The sequence below is a fragment of the Pleurodeles waltl genome, chromosome 8 (assembly GCF_031143425.1).
Source record: "Pleurodeles waltl isolate 20211129_DDA chromosome 8, aPleWal1.hap1.20221129, whole genome shotgun sequence".
NCBI lineage: Eukaryota > Metazoa > Chordata > Amphibia > Caudata > Salamandridae > Pleurodeles > Pleurodeles waltl.
In genome coordinates, this window is record NC_090447.1 from 143166591 (window position 1) to 143181855 (window position 15265).

Genomic DNA, 15265 nt, shown 5'->3' on the forward strand with positions numbered 1-15265 from the left:
GAGGGCTGTGGGCCTAAAAGTCACAGTAACAGCATCGGGCGAGGGAAGGGGCACCCAACGGCATGCCTAGGTCACAGGCTCCCTGGACTGGAGCTCATTCTTCGGACTATGCCAGTTTATCCGCCTCCCCTTCACGGGGTTGTTTGACTATGCTGTTTCAATGTGTTTTGTTTGTTTGGCGGGGATGGGCGTGTAATGTTCACAAGCAGTAACAGTAGCCATGCAGACGGGACCCGCATCCAGACTGAGACCCTCCTGCATCCAGGTGGACATAATGGGACCCACTCTGAGATGCACTGGTTGACACCACTCCACTCACATCACCACCATGCTAGTAAAATTTGTTACAATCAATGTTAAGGGGTTGAACAACTCAATCAAATGCAAAGTGATCCTCTCATACCTGGAGCACTTAGGAGCCTCCTCCAAGAGGCCGGCTTGGTCTCTTCGGACCAACAAACAATACGGTCTAGAGCTTTTCCCACACATTACTTCTCCTCCTGCGGGAGCAAGGTGGCGGGGATTGCACTCCTGGTGTCATGCTCTTCCGGGGGGAGGGTGGCTGACAAGATTGCCGAGATACGAGGACGACTCCTAGCTTATAGAATTCAAATTGGGGGGACCCAGGTGGTGATAGCATCTATCTATGCTCCCTACAAAGGTCGGGAGGGGTTCATTCTTGGAGCCCTTGCAGAGGTCATGGCTGCACAAGACAGGCAGGTACTCATAGGGGGAGAGTTCAACATAGTTTTACACAAGGAATGGGACAGATCTGCCTCCCACGCGAAGGGATCTGGGCCATGCATTCAAGAGGCTTGGAGAGGCTAGAGGGGTGGGGGCTCAGGGACCTTTGGAGGGGCAGACATCCTACCACTAGAGATTATACTTTCTACTTCCATGCTCACAAGACCTACACCCGCATTGACTTTTTCTTGGGTTCCAGGGAGATCGAACAGAGGCTGGGTGACATTGATATTGAGCCCTGTGCACTGCCAGACCACGCTGCGGTAATCGTCATGCTCAAGGCTCCCCTCCGGCCTGAGGGGCCCCACAAATGGCGACTGAGATCCACACTCCTGACAAGGTTGGGGTTGGTTGCCCAGATTTCCAAAGTTATTTCCACCTACCTATAATTTAATGATATGGCTGACACCCCGCTACCCCTTTTTTGGGACACATTAAAGGCGGTTATCAGAGGGGAGTTTATAGCAATCTCGTCGTCGGTTAATAAACTCAGGCACAAAAAAAAAGTACATCTACAGCAGCAGGTGACGGAGCTTGAAAGGATACACAAGAGGATGGGGGCCTGGGGAGTTTGGAGACAACTCAATACAGCTCGGTCACAGCTGGCGGGGATTGACATGAATAGGGTGGAATATGTGGCTCTCTGACTTCGGCAATCCTACTACGTGGGCGGCAACAGATGCGGCCACCTTTTGGCTGCCAGACTTACGGCCCAGTGGCAGTCGGTGGAGGTAACAGCGATTAGGCTTCCGGAGGGATCAATGGAAATGAGTGACACACAGATTGCCTCAGCCTTTCGTGGCTTCTATCAGGCCCTTTACTCATCCCAACAGGCTGACCGGGGCCCCTCACTCTGTTATCTTGAACAGGCCCACATGACTAAGCTGACGCCCGGGGAGGCGGCCCCTATGAAGACCCCCATTAGGCCGGAAGAGGTAATCTTGGCAATAGCCCGACTGGAGGCCTCGAAGTCTCCGGGGCTGGACGGTTTCCGCAGATCCTTCTACAAAACATTCTGTAGCAACCTGGCACCGATCCTGACCTGATTCTTTAACAACATCACAGGCCCAGGGGACATGCCACCATCTATGCTGGACGCAGCCATAGTGGGCATCCCGAAACCCAGGCAGCACCCAACTGAGTGTGGTTCTTACAGACCTATATCACAGCTAAACGTCGATTTCAATCTGCTTATGGGCATTCTTGCAGCCCGCCTGAATCCATTGACGCCTGGACTGGTGGACGCCAACCATACAGAGACAACACGAAGTGGCTACTGCACACAGTAGGCAAGGCACAGCGTGCGGGCGTAAACTGATGTTGCTCAGTATAGATGCTGAAAAGATGTTTGATCGAGTCCAATGGCCACATCTCCACACAACGTTTGAACACTTTGGCCTCGGGCCCTGATTTCGGGCCTGGATAGCGAGTGCCTACAGCCAACCGAAGGTCAGAGTTAACAGGGTGATATCTACACCCTTCTCAGTGGGTCGCGAGACCCGCCAGGGGTGCCACTGTCCCCCCTTCTTTATACTTTATATATGGAACCCTTTGAGCAGAGAGTGAGGGATGGACTGGAAATTACAGGGGTCATGTTTTGTGGGGAAGAGTAAACCATTGCACTTTACGCAGATGATGTAGTGGTGACACTCGACAACCAGTTAAAAGCACCCTCGGCTTTCTTGGAGGAGGTGGAGGCCTTTGGGGTGGTGTTGGGTTTCCGGGTGAACCTGACAAATTTCCAGGCACTCGGTCCTACGCTCCTGAGGGAGATGATGAATGTATTAGTACAGTGTTACCCCTTTAGGTGGCAGGAGGACTTTGTCCCATACCTGGGCATCCAAATAGCTAGAACAGTCTCAGCGACCACATCGGGGAACTACTGGCTCCTTTTACGAGGGGTTAGGGCCAACCTGGCACAATGGAGACAATACTGCATTTCGTGGATCGGTAGAATAGCCGCCATTAAAATGTTGGTCCTCCCCAGAGCACTCTTTCTCTTCCAGGCACTACAGGTGCTACAGTGTGAAATAAATCGCTTTACATGGGGGGTAAGAAACCCAGAATGGCCAGCCTTCTGGTGTGTCAATACCTGAACAGGGGAGGCCTGGGAATCCCAGATGTTCGGCAATACTACAAGGCCACACAGCTAAGGTACCTGGTGGAATGATCCAGACCAAAATCAGACAAGCGCTGGCTGTTCATGGACCGTGAGGTGGTGGGCACTTCCTTGTGGAAGATTCCATTCCTACCGTGCCACCATAGACCCTGGGGATTGTATTAGTCCCCTGTCACTAGAACCAAAATGAAGGTGTGGTATCAGACAGCCCGACCGAGCGGACTGACCTCCTTTCCCTCCCCCCTGACGCCTATTGTGTCAAACCCGGATTTCTCCCCGGGCCTGGACTACAATGCCTACCGGGACTGGACAACCCCCAGCCGTCGTTCCATCAGACACTTGTTTGATGAGATGGGAATAGACTGTTTCGAAACCCTTAGAGAGTCCTGGTCCCTCCCGGAGATGGAGAGAATGGGTTACCTTCAGATTCGCCACTGGGTGTCACATCCCTCGAATAGGGAGAAGGCAAGCTGCCCCCTTAGGCAATATGAAAGATGGCTGCTGACCAAGGAGGCAGACAAATACGTAGGCCCTCATTACGACCCTGGCGGCCGGTGATAAAGTGGCGGTAATACCGCCAACAGGCTGGTGGTACTTACCACCAAATTATGACCATGGTGAAAAGATCTCCAAAAGACAGCCAATGTACCACACCAATCGCCAGGGCGGAAACAACATCCACCACGACGAGAGCTGCCTACAGCCAGGCAGAAGTCAATGTTCCGCCCACCATTCCAATGACATCAAAAGCCTGGGGGAAACTGAGCCCAGAAGACAAAGGACTTACCATTGGAGACAGAGGGAAGAACCATGCCGCCATGGAACCTGAACTGCATGGGTTCCCGATGTTATTCTACGTTCTGCTCCACCACGAACACCAACGCCGGTGAAGACAATGATGGTGAGTACAGCCGCCTAGCACACACGTACCACACACACCCCCCCACACACACACACCATGCACACAACAGATGAATTAAAAAAACAATTTGACCCTGTAACTCGGCTGATTATTGCAAGGACAAAACGATTTTGCAAAGTGTTTGTAATAAGATCAACACAGTAGAAATAATAAGTTAGGCAAGATAATAGATGTATACATCTACAGAAAAAGGGACACAGCCCCGTCCTCAATTTTTGTAGGCCACGTGGCCACAAGCCAAAGTCCAAGGCCACACATGTCACCTGCTTCAACACTGAGAGAGCACTGCTGGGGCATCAAATTGTAAATGGGCAGGCACCTCAGGGGGACGGGGGGCACCTCAGCCAGGAGATGTAACAAGACCACTGGTTCTGGAGGGGACAACATGCCCTGTGCTTGATCCTGGGGAGTGATGGGCCACAGTCTCTAAGCTGGGTGTCATATCCACTGACCCTGTGCTTGACCCTGGGGAGTTACGGGCCACAGTCTTTAAGGTGAGTGTTATACCCACTTGTTCTGGAGGGGGCAACATGCCCTGTGCTTGATCCTGGGGAGTGATGGGCCACAGTCTCTCAGGTGGGTGTCATACCCACTGGTTCTGGAGGGGCAACATGCCCTGTGCTTGATCCTGGGGAGTGATGGGCCACAGTCTCTAAGGTGGGTGTCAAACCCACTGGTTCTGGAGGGGGCAACGTGCCCTGAGCTTGATCCTGGGGAGTGATGGGCCACAGTCTCTCAGGTGGGTGTCATACCCACTGGTTCTGGAGTAGACAGGCCACACAGCAGGCCATGGACGCAGGATTACATATCGTCCCCTGACGGTGACAGGTGCACAGTGGTGGTGCTGCTGGTGCGGGGAGAATCATGCCCATCCCCTGCAACCTCGGACGGTTTCACACTGGTGGTGCTGCTGGTGGGGGGAGGCTCCTGCACATCTTCTGCAACCTCGGACTGCTGCACAACCATGGTTGTTGGTGAGGGCTCCGTCACAGTTCTTGGTCCAGGTTCCTTGCCCTTCCTGCCTGCTGGTGCAGGCTCCTTGCCCTTCCTGCCTGCTGGGATAGGCTCCTTGATCTTCCTGCATGCTGGTGCAGGCTCAGTGATCTTCCTGCCTGCTGGGGCAGACTCCTTGGCCTTTTGTGTGGCAGGTGCAGGCTCCTTGCCCTTCTTGATGGCTGGGGCTGTCTCCCTCTCCTTGGAGCTGGGTGGTACAGGCTCCTTCCCCTTCATTACATGCGGCCTGGATCTCTTTCCACCACGAGGGGGTGCGGTTAGGACTGGGCCTGTGGACTGTCTGGCTGAGGTGCTTGGCTGGGTTCGTGATACCCTGCCCATACATGCAGGACAGGCGGAGAGGTAGGAAAGAGGTCAATGGTGGATAGGAACAGTTTTTTAGGGACATTGGGGCGAGAAGAGGGAGAAGGAATGGGAGTGGAGGATGAGGGAGTGGTTGTTGGAGGTATCTGTATGCTGCTTTTTGGGTGCAGGTGCATGGGCTGTATGCTATTGTAAGGTGGATGGCTGTTGGGGGTCTGAGTGCTTGCGTTTGAGTACCTTAGGAGGGGGGACAGACACAGTGGGAGAGTACACAGGGGACGTGTGTATGGATGTGGCTGGGAGGGACGTGGCGGAGGGAGAGGAGGCAGAGACAGTAGAAATAGTGGATGTTGATGTGTCTGCAACTGGATGGTGTTTGTGTGAGTGCCTGTGGGATGAAGTGCAGTACTTGTATTTGCCTCTGACACTCTTGGGTGTTGTCTTGTGTGCATGCTCGTCTGTATGTGTGCTTGGGATAGGTTGGGGTTGAGGCGCGTGGGACTGGGCAGTGGAAGTTGGAGGGAGGCAGTACAAACAGGGACAATGGCTGCCATCAGAGAGGAGGCCAGAGCATGAATTGATCCCTGTTGGGCAGCCAATCCAGTGTGAATGCCCTCCAGGAATACATTAGATTGTTGCATCTGGGCTACCAGCCCCTGGATGGCATTCACAATGATTGATTGCCCACAGCGATGGATCTCAGGAGGTCAATATCCTCCTCGCTCAGGGCAGCAGGACTCAATGGGGCAGGGCCTGAGGTGCCTGGGGTGAAGGAGATGCCTGGGTGAGCTGGCATGGGCAAATAGATGAGGGGCTGCTGGGAGGGCGGTGCTGGTACGGGGGGTGGCAGATGCACCTGTAGCTGGGGTGATCACAGAAGTGTCCGCCACCACCAGGAAGCTTCCATCGGAGGAGGTATCTGTGTCTGAAGTGTCCCCTCCATTCTCCGCCGTTGCGCTTCCCTCACCCCCTGTCCCACTGGTGCCCTCAGCGTCAGTGGACTCCTGGGTCCTGTGGGATGCAGCTCCCTCCATCGTCGGTGCCTCTGCTCCTCCGCCAGATGATGCTAATGCACATAAGGACAGGATGACAAAACAAGAAAGGGGGGAGAGAGACAACGGATAGACTGGGTCAGTGGCTGCACCAGCACCACAGTTGGCATACACAGCACCCTCACACACAGAGAACAGGCCTACGCAATATGCATTGCGCTACCAGAGAAATAGCATGCCTCCAAGGTATGGGGGGCACACACCGCCAAATGCAGCACACCTGGGACCCATGCAGCCCTGACCAGTAGTGGATGCCTACAAGCTAGGTAGCTAAGTTTGCCCTTCTACACCCTAGCCGCCAGGGGACCAATGCTGCAATGTCAAGCCTGGCCTAAGGTCACCCACTGACGCACATCCCCTACCCGGATACCAACCTATCATGCGTAAGTTGTAATGATGGGCACTGTGCTCACCCCTTTGGGGCTGCTGTCTTGCCCTCAAGGGCCCATCCAGCTCTGGATAGGCCACCGCCGGTATGCAGGCCATTAGGGGGTCAGGGTTCAACAGACACCCCTTCCTCGTTGGGAGGCCTTCCCCAGCTGGGCCTCCGCCGTCTCCGGGCCAAGCTTCTCAGGTCCTCCCACTGTTTGCGACAGTGGGTGTTCTGCCTGCCATAGACCCCCCCAGGGACCGCACCTCCTTGGAGGTGGCATGCCATATACCCTTTGTTTGATTGGCGCTAACCTGCAGAGGCAATAGAGACAGGAAAATAGAATTAGACAAACAGTCCTGCCTGTTACACATATGGCCCACCATACCTCTTCACATCACCATTTACACACATATGGCCCAGCACACAGCCTGAACGCCGCCAAGAGGACATCCACCCACCCCACCTTACATGAGGCCATCACACACATAACCCCATGCATTCATGCCACATGCATCGTGTTCACAGTGTACTCACCTGTTGGTCTGGAGGCCCATAAAGCAGTCCGTACTGGGGTAGGACAACATCCACCAGTCGCTCCAACTCCTCTAAAGTGTAAGCTGGGGCCCTTTCCCCAGTCACATGGCCCATGGTAGGTTCCAGACACAGGTCACAGCAGCACATGCAGTGTAGGTCCTCTACTATGGAAGGTCAGGTAACAAGTGAGGAATCAGATGGAAAATGGTGGTCACGTCCGCAGCTGTGCATACCGTCACAGCTAGCGTAGATCAGCATTGGCCACTGTAACCCATAGGGCCCAATGTTAGCCAATGAGGAGTTGCACAGCGGTTCCTGATCGCCTCCCGCAACGACACACAACATCAGCGGAATTACCTCATTTCCACCTGCCTCTCCACACAGGACAGGCAGACTCCATTTCAGGGGTGGGGGGGCAGGACCTGGAATAATGCTGTGTCACAGGAGATATTAGCACATACTGGACAAATTGCAATGACCCATTTCATGTTTATAGGATGCAAAGTTCTGTTCTGGTTCTGTTTGTGACTGGCTCCTCACTCTTGTGTCCTTTAGATACTCACTGCTGCGCATGAATAGGAGATGGAGACATACCCCTGTCTATAGACCCCTGGTCGACTTGGCTACACTGGAGGACAGGCACATAACTCTCAACTATAGACTGGAAAGGGCCACAATCACTGAGCTGTGTGCCCCATTGGAGCCTGACCTGCTATCTGCTATCCGTCACTCCACTGGGATCCACCCTCTTGTGCAAGTGCTATCTGTACTCCGTTTCCTGGCAACTGGTTCTTTCCAAGTTACAGTGGGCTTGGCAGCAGGAATGTCTCAGCCAATGTTCTCAATAGTGCTGACAAGTGTGTTGTCTGTCCTGATAAAACACATGTGCAGCTACATTGTTTTCCCCCAGGTTGAGGATTTGGCCACTGTGAAGGCTGAGTTTTATGCAATGGTACATTTCCCCAACATAATTGAGGCGATTGATGGAACACATACTGCATTTATGCCCCCCTTCCAGAATGAACAGGTGTTCAGAAATCATAATAGTTTCCACTATATGAATGTTCAGATGGTGTGCTTGGCGGACCAGTACATCTCCCACGTCAATGCTAAGTATCCTGGGTCGGTGCATGATGCCTTTGTCCTGAGGAATAGCAGCACCCCAAATGTGATGGGCCAATTACAGAAGCACAGGGTGTGGTTAATAGGTGAGCCCTGGTTCCCACCCAGTATATGTTGGTGTATGGGTATGGTGTGGGCCATATAGGATAGTGTGTGGCTAAATGTTGTCCCTCAATATTTGCAGGTGACTCTGGTTACCCAAACCTATCATGGTTGCTGACCCCTGTGAGGAATGCCAGGACAAGGGCAGAAGAAAACTATAATGAGGCACATAGGTGAACCAGAAGGGTAATTGAAAGGACCTTTGGCCACCTGAAGGCCTGGTTCTAATGCCTCCATCTGACAGGTGGATCCCTGTGCTACTCACCAAAGAAGGTCTGCCAGATAGTGGTGGCATGCTGCATGTTGCATAACCGGGCCCTCAGACGCCATGTCCCATTCCAGCAGGAGGAGGAGGCTGGAGATGCCTGGGTGGCGGAAGTAGACCCTGTGGACAGTGAGGATGAGGAGGCAGAGGATGAGGACGAGGACAACAGAACAAATGTTATCTGACAATACTTCCAATGACACACAGCTAGGACAGTGTTACTTCACATTTCTTTGACTTTTGTTTTAATTTGTGTGCCAATGGCATGCTGACGTTTTCAACTTCTATGCCCACTTACTGTTTCCTCTGGCAATTCATTTTGCAGATATTGGTGACCTGATATATACTCCTGGTATGATCACTACAGCCAGCTACAGGTCATTAACCCCTTCGCTGCCAGGCCTTTTCCCCCTCCTGTGCCAGGCCTTTTTTTGCCTATTTGGAATAGTTCTCGCTTAAGCCCTCATAACTTTTTGTCCACATAAGCTACCCACGCCAAATTTGCATCCTTTTTTTCGAGTCTTTGTGGGTTCCCCTGAAGGAGGCCAAGAAATTAGCCAAAATACAGTGAAAAGTTTGTTTTTATAAAACAAATGGGGAAAAAAGGGCTGCAGAAGAAGGCTTGTGTTTTTTTTTCCTGAAAATGGCATCAACAAAGGGTTTGCTGTGCTAAAATCACCAGCTTCCCAGCTTTCAGGAACAGGCAGACTTGAATCAGAAAACCCAATTTTTCAACACAATTGTAGCATTTTACTGGGACATACCCCATTTTTACGTTTTTTTGTGCTTTCAGCCTCCTTCCAGTCAGTGATAGAAATGGGTGTGAAACCAATGCTGGATCCCAGAAACCTAAACATTTCTGAAAAGTAGACAAAATTCTGAATTCAGAAATGGGTAATTTGTGTAGATCCTACAAGGGTTTCCTGCAGAAAATAACAACTGAAATAAAAACAAAATGAAATTGAGGTGAAAAAACTGCCATTTTTCTCTACGTTTTACTCTGTAACTTTTTCCTGAAATGTCAGATTTTTTAAAGCAATATACTGTTACATCCGCTGGACTCTTCTGGTTGCGGGATATATAGGGCTTGTAGGTTCATCAAGAACCCTAGGCACCCAGAGCCAATAAATTCGCTGCACCTTGCAGTGGGTTTTCATTCTATACCGGGTATACAGCAATTAATTTGCTGAAATATAAAGAGTCAAAAATAGGTATCAAGAAAACCTTTGTATTTCCAAAATGGGCACAAGATTGAGGAGCAGTGGTTATTAGCACATCCCTGAATTCTGGGGTGCCCATACTAGCATGTGAATTAGAGGGCATGTCTCAAATAGATGTCTTTTTTACACACTGTCTTATATTTGGAAGGAAAAAATTTAGAGAAAGACAAAGGGCAATAACACTTGTTTTGCTAATCTATGTTCCCCCAAGTCTCCTGATAAAAATGGTACCTCACTTGTGTGGGTATGCCTAGTGCCCGCGACAGGAAATGCCCCAAAACACAACGTGGACACGTCACATTTTTCCACAGAAAACAGAGGTGTTTTTTGTAAAGTGCCTACCTGTGGATTTTGGCCTCTAGCTCAGCCGGCACCTAGGGAAACCTACCAAACCTGTGCATTTTTGAAAACTAGAGTCCTAGGGGAATCCAGGACGGGGTGACTTGTGGGGCTCTCACCAGGATCTGTTACCCATAATCCTTTGCAAACCTCAATATTTGGCAAAAAAAACACTTTTTCCTCAAATGTCGGTGACAGAGTGTTCTGGAATCTGAGAGGAGCCACAAATTTCCTTCCGCAGTGTTCCCCCAAGTCTCCTAATAAAAATGGTACCTCACTTGTGTGGGTAGGCATAGTGCCCACAACAGGAAATGCCCCAAAACACAAAGTGGACACATCACATTTTCTCAAAGAAAACAGAGGTGTTTTTTGCAAAGTGGCTACCTGTGGATTTTGGCCTCTAACTCAGCCACCACCTGGGGAAACCTACCATCCCTGTGCATTTTTTAAAACTAGAGTCCTAGGGGAATCCAAGATGGGGTGACTTGTCGGGCTCTCATCAGGTTCTGTTACCCAGAATCCTTTGCAAACCTCGAAATGTGGTTAAAAAAACACTTTTTCCTCACATTTCGGTGACAGAAAGTTCTGGAAATCTGAGAGGAGCCACGAATTTCCTTCCACAAGGCGCTCCCCCAAGTCTCCCGATAAGAATGGTACCTCACTTGTGTGGGTAGGACTAGTTTCCGCGACAGGAAATGCCCCAAAACACAAAGTGGACACATCACATTTTCTCAAAGAAAACAGAGGTGTTTTTTGCAAAGTGTCTACCTGTGGATTTTGGCCTCTAGCTCAGCCGCCACCTGGGGAAACCTATGAAACCTGTGCATTTTTGAAAACTAGAGACCTAGGGGAATCCAAGATGGGGTGACTTAACGGGCTCTCACTAGGTTCTGTTACCCAGAATCCTTTGCAAACCTCAAAATGTGGCTAAAAAACACTTTTTCCTCGAATTTTGGTGACAGAAAGTTCTGGAATCTGACAGGAGCCACAAATTTCCTTCCACCCAGCGTTCCCCCAAGTCTACTGATAAAAATGATACCTCACTTGTGTGGGTAGGCCTAGTGGCCACGACAGGAAATGCCCCAAAACACAACGTGGACAGATCAAAATTATCAAATAGAAAATTACCTGCTTTGGGGGGGGGGCACCTGCGTTTTTGGTCCTGGGCTCAGCAGCCATATAGGGAAACCTACCAAACCCAGACATTTCTGAAAACTAGACACCCAAGGGAGTCAAGGGAGGTGTGACTTGCGTGGATCCCCCAATATTTTCTTACCCAGAATCCTCAGCAAAGCGCAAATTTAGTTAAAAAATCACATTATTCCCACTTTTCTGTGTGGGATCACTGCACTGGGACAAATTTCCTACCACCCAATGTTCCCCTCAGTCTCCCGGTAAAAATGATACCTCACTTGTGTAGGTGGGCCAAGTGTTTGTGACAGGGAATAGCCAAAAACACATTGAAATTGAGGGGGAACCAAAGTGGGTCCAAAAGGGCAGTTTTTAGGCTGACAAGTGCAGCACAAATTTTATTGATATAGATGAGACAATGCTGGGTGGTAGGAATTTTGTGGATTACTACAGATTCCAGGAGGTTCCATCACAAAAATGTGGGAAAAATGTGTGATTTACAGCAAAGTTGCAGGTTTGCAGGGCATTGTGGGTAAGGAAATGGGGCAGGGTGCATGTGAAGCACACAACCCTGGAATCAACTAGATGTTACTTTTTCAGATGTGTCTAGGTCTTGTGGATTTTTCTACATGGCAGCGTCCCAAAGTAAATAAAAGTGCAGCCCTCACCATTCCAAGTGGGACGATATTGAGAGTTACCAAGCTCTCATGGCCCAAATGTAAAACAAAAACCAAAAATAATCAAATGTCCTCTTGCTTGGCATGGGATAAGATGTTTTAGTGTGCGGGGGAGAGCTGAAAGACTGTTAGCCCCTTCAGTTCAGGTGGGGGCATAACCAGGCCCATACTTTTTGGTAGCCAACACCCCACTATTTTCTTTTATTTTTTTTATTCCCTGGCATCTAGTGGACTTTCTGTCCCCCCCAGGGTGTGGATGGGGGGGTAATTGCCCAATCTGCCCACTGGTGGGCAGAACAACTTTGGCCCCATTTATTTGGGGTGGGGGCATGGCCATACCCCCAACCTCTTATTTTGAAAAATAAATCTTCTCTGGTCTCTGGTGGGCTTTCTGCCCCCCTTGGGGGCAGACGGGCCTTCCAAAATAGGCCAATCTGCCCCCAAGGAGGGCAGTTATGGCCAACAGTAATGCCCCCATGGGGAGAGACCCTTGCCCAAGGGGCTGCCCCCTCCAAACAAAACACACACATACCCCACACCAATCCATGGGTTCTAGAGGTTTCTGCCCCCTTTGGGGGCAGATTGGCCTAACAAAAATAGGCGCGACCCTTGTCTAAGGGGTCGCTCCCCATACATAAAAACATAAAGTAAATAAATATATATATATATCCCTGGTATCTAGAGGTTTCTGCCCCCCCGGGGGCAGATCCGCCTAATTATATTAGGCCGATCTGCCACCAGGGGGTGCAGAAAAGGCCTACAAATATTTTCCCCGGGGAGTGGCCCTTGCCAACGGGTTCGCTCCCCTTATGCGTTAGTATAAAAAAAAAAAAGATTCCCTGGTGTCTTGTGGTTTCTGCCCCCGGGGGGTCAGAAATGGCCTAGTAATAATTTGCCCCCTCGGGAGCGACCCTTGCCTAAGGGGTCGATCCACAAACATAAAAAAATAAAAGTAAACAAAATAAAAACCATCCCTGGTGTCTAGTGGTTTTCTGCCCCCCCGGGGGTAGATCGGCCTAATAATATTAGGCCAATCTGCCCCCGGGGGGGCAGAAATGGCCTAGAAATCATTTGCCCCTGAGGAGTGGCTCTAATAATGATTTGCCCCCCCCCCCCGAGCGACCCTTGCCCCAAAGGTCGCTCCCCAAACATGAAAAAATAAAAAAAACAATTAAAAAAATTATGGCAGAAATGGCCCAATAATATTTTCTCCCCCTGAGCGACCTTTGCCCAAGGGTCGCTCCCCAAACATTAAAAAAAAAAAAAAAATCAATAATGTTTTCCCTGGTGTCTGGGGGGATTTCTGCCCCCCCTGGGGGGCAGAAACAGCCAAAAAACGAATTGCCCCCCTGGAGAGCGGCCCTTCCCCAAGGGGTCGCCCTCCTTATTGAGTAAATCAAAAAACAAAATCCCTGGTGTCTAGTGGCATTTCTGCTGCCAGCAGAAATGCTCAGAGAAGCCTGAAAGGAGAGGAAAGTCCTTTCCTCTCCTTTCAGGCTTCTCTGACCCCCTCCATGTGATCGGAGGAGAAATGCTTTGAATTTCTCCTCCGATCGGAGGGAAGGCCTCTTATGAGGTCAGCACACGAAAGCGCGCTGATGTCATCAGACGCCACAGGGGGTTAAGGGGGGGCAGGGGTGGAAGGGGAAGTGATTCCCCTTCCATCCCTGCCTAGGGGAGGGGTGTGTCTGGCCGTCGGGGGAGCGCTCGCACTCCCCCGGGGGCCCCTAGCTGGACGAGGTGATCTTGTCCAAGGCACAGGAGAACCGGTGCCTTGGACGAGATCACCTCGGCCTGGGCAATCTATGCTCATTCTCTGTACAGTTGACTTGCAATGTTTGTACCTGTTACAATTGATGCATATTTGATATACATGACATACTACCCAAATTTGATTTTTTAAAGGGTGTTTATTGAAGTGCTAACATATGGAGGGGCAAGTGCAATGGGATGGGGCGATGATGGAGGAAAGTCTAGGGTATTGTTCCAGTTTATTTGTAGCACAGGTGCATTGTCCATTGGGATATAGGAAGGGGAGCAATGGCAGTTCAAGGTGGATGGGGTGACAGAGTGGGACACAAGGGTGACAAACAGGAGAGTCTCATTTCCTGGTGGGGTCTTGGCAAGTGTCTCTGGCTTCTGTCTGGATCGCAGGGAACATTTACGGGGTGGTTCACCTTCTGCAGGGGGAGGGGTGCTGGTGGCCTGTTTGTCCTGTGGCAGGGCCTCCTGGCCACTAGCGGCAGCAGAGGTGGAAGGCTGTTCAGATGTCTGCCTAGTGGCAGGGGCCCGCTGGTGTGAGACTGCCTCCCTCATAATGTTAGCCATGTCTGCCAGCACCCAGGCAATGGAGATCAGGGTATTGTTGATGGCCTGCAAGTCCTCCCTGATCCCCTGGTACTGTCACTCCTACAACCACCTGTTCTCCCACACATTGTCCAGGATCTGTCCCATCATGTCCTGGGAATGTTGGTAGTCTCCCAGGATCTCAGAGAGTGCCTCCTGGAGAGTCGATTCCCTGGGCTTGTCCTCCCCCTGGCGCACAGCACTCCTCCCAGTTTCCCTGTTGGCCTGTGCCTCTGTCCCCTGAACTGTGTGCCCACTGCCACTGGCCCCAGGTCCCTGATTGTCTTGGAGATGAGATGTGCCCTGGGGTCCCTGTAGAGGTGGACACTCTGCTGATTGACGTGTCCTGGGGACAGAGGTATGGGTACGCTGGGTGGGTGCTGTGGTGATGTTTCCTGATGGGGGATGCTCTGTGGTAGTGTGTGACTGGGCCTGGGTAACCGGCTGTCCAGTGCTCCCTGATGGGACAGGTAGGTCATCCAGATCCTGAAGACCAGAGTTACTGTCATCACTGTGGGCCTCTTCAGTTGGGGGACAGGATAATGCTGGTACCTCCTCTCCACTCACATTGGCTGGGGTACCTTTGGGGATGTAAATGATGTGTTAAGGTTTCTGTGTCTGACATATTGTACATCTGTGGCTTCCCCTCTTTGTTTGGATTTGCCCTGGCACCTTTTACTTGTGTATGTTAGTGTATGGTGGGATTGTTAATTCTCTATGGTGTGCATGCTTTAGTGAATAGTGTCCATGCAGGGCTGTGAGGGGTGTCCATGCATTGGTATGGCATGCAGGGCTTGGCATTAGGATGAGTGGGATGTGATGGTGGGGAGTGTGGGAAGTAGCGCAGTGAGGGTGAGGATATGTGATGGCATGCAGGTTAGGGGGTGATAGTAGTAGAGAGCTGACTTACCAGAGTCCATTCCTCCCCCTACTCCAGCCAGGCCCTCAGGATGCAGTATTGCCAAGACTTGCTCCTCTGAGCTGTGGGGGAGGAGGTGGGGG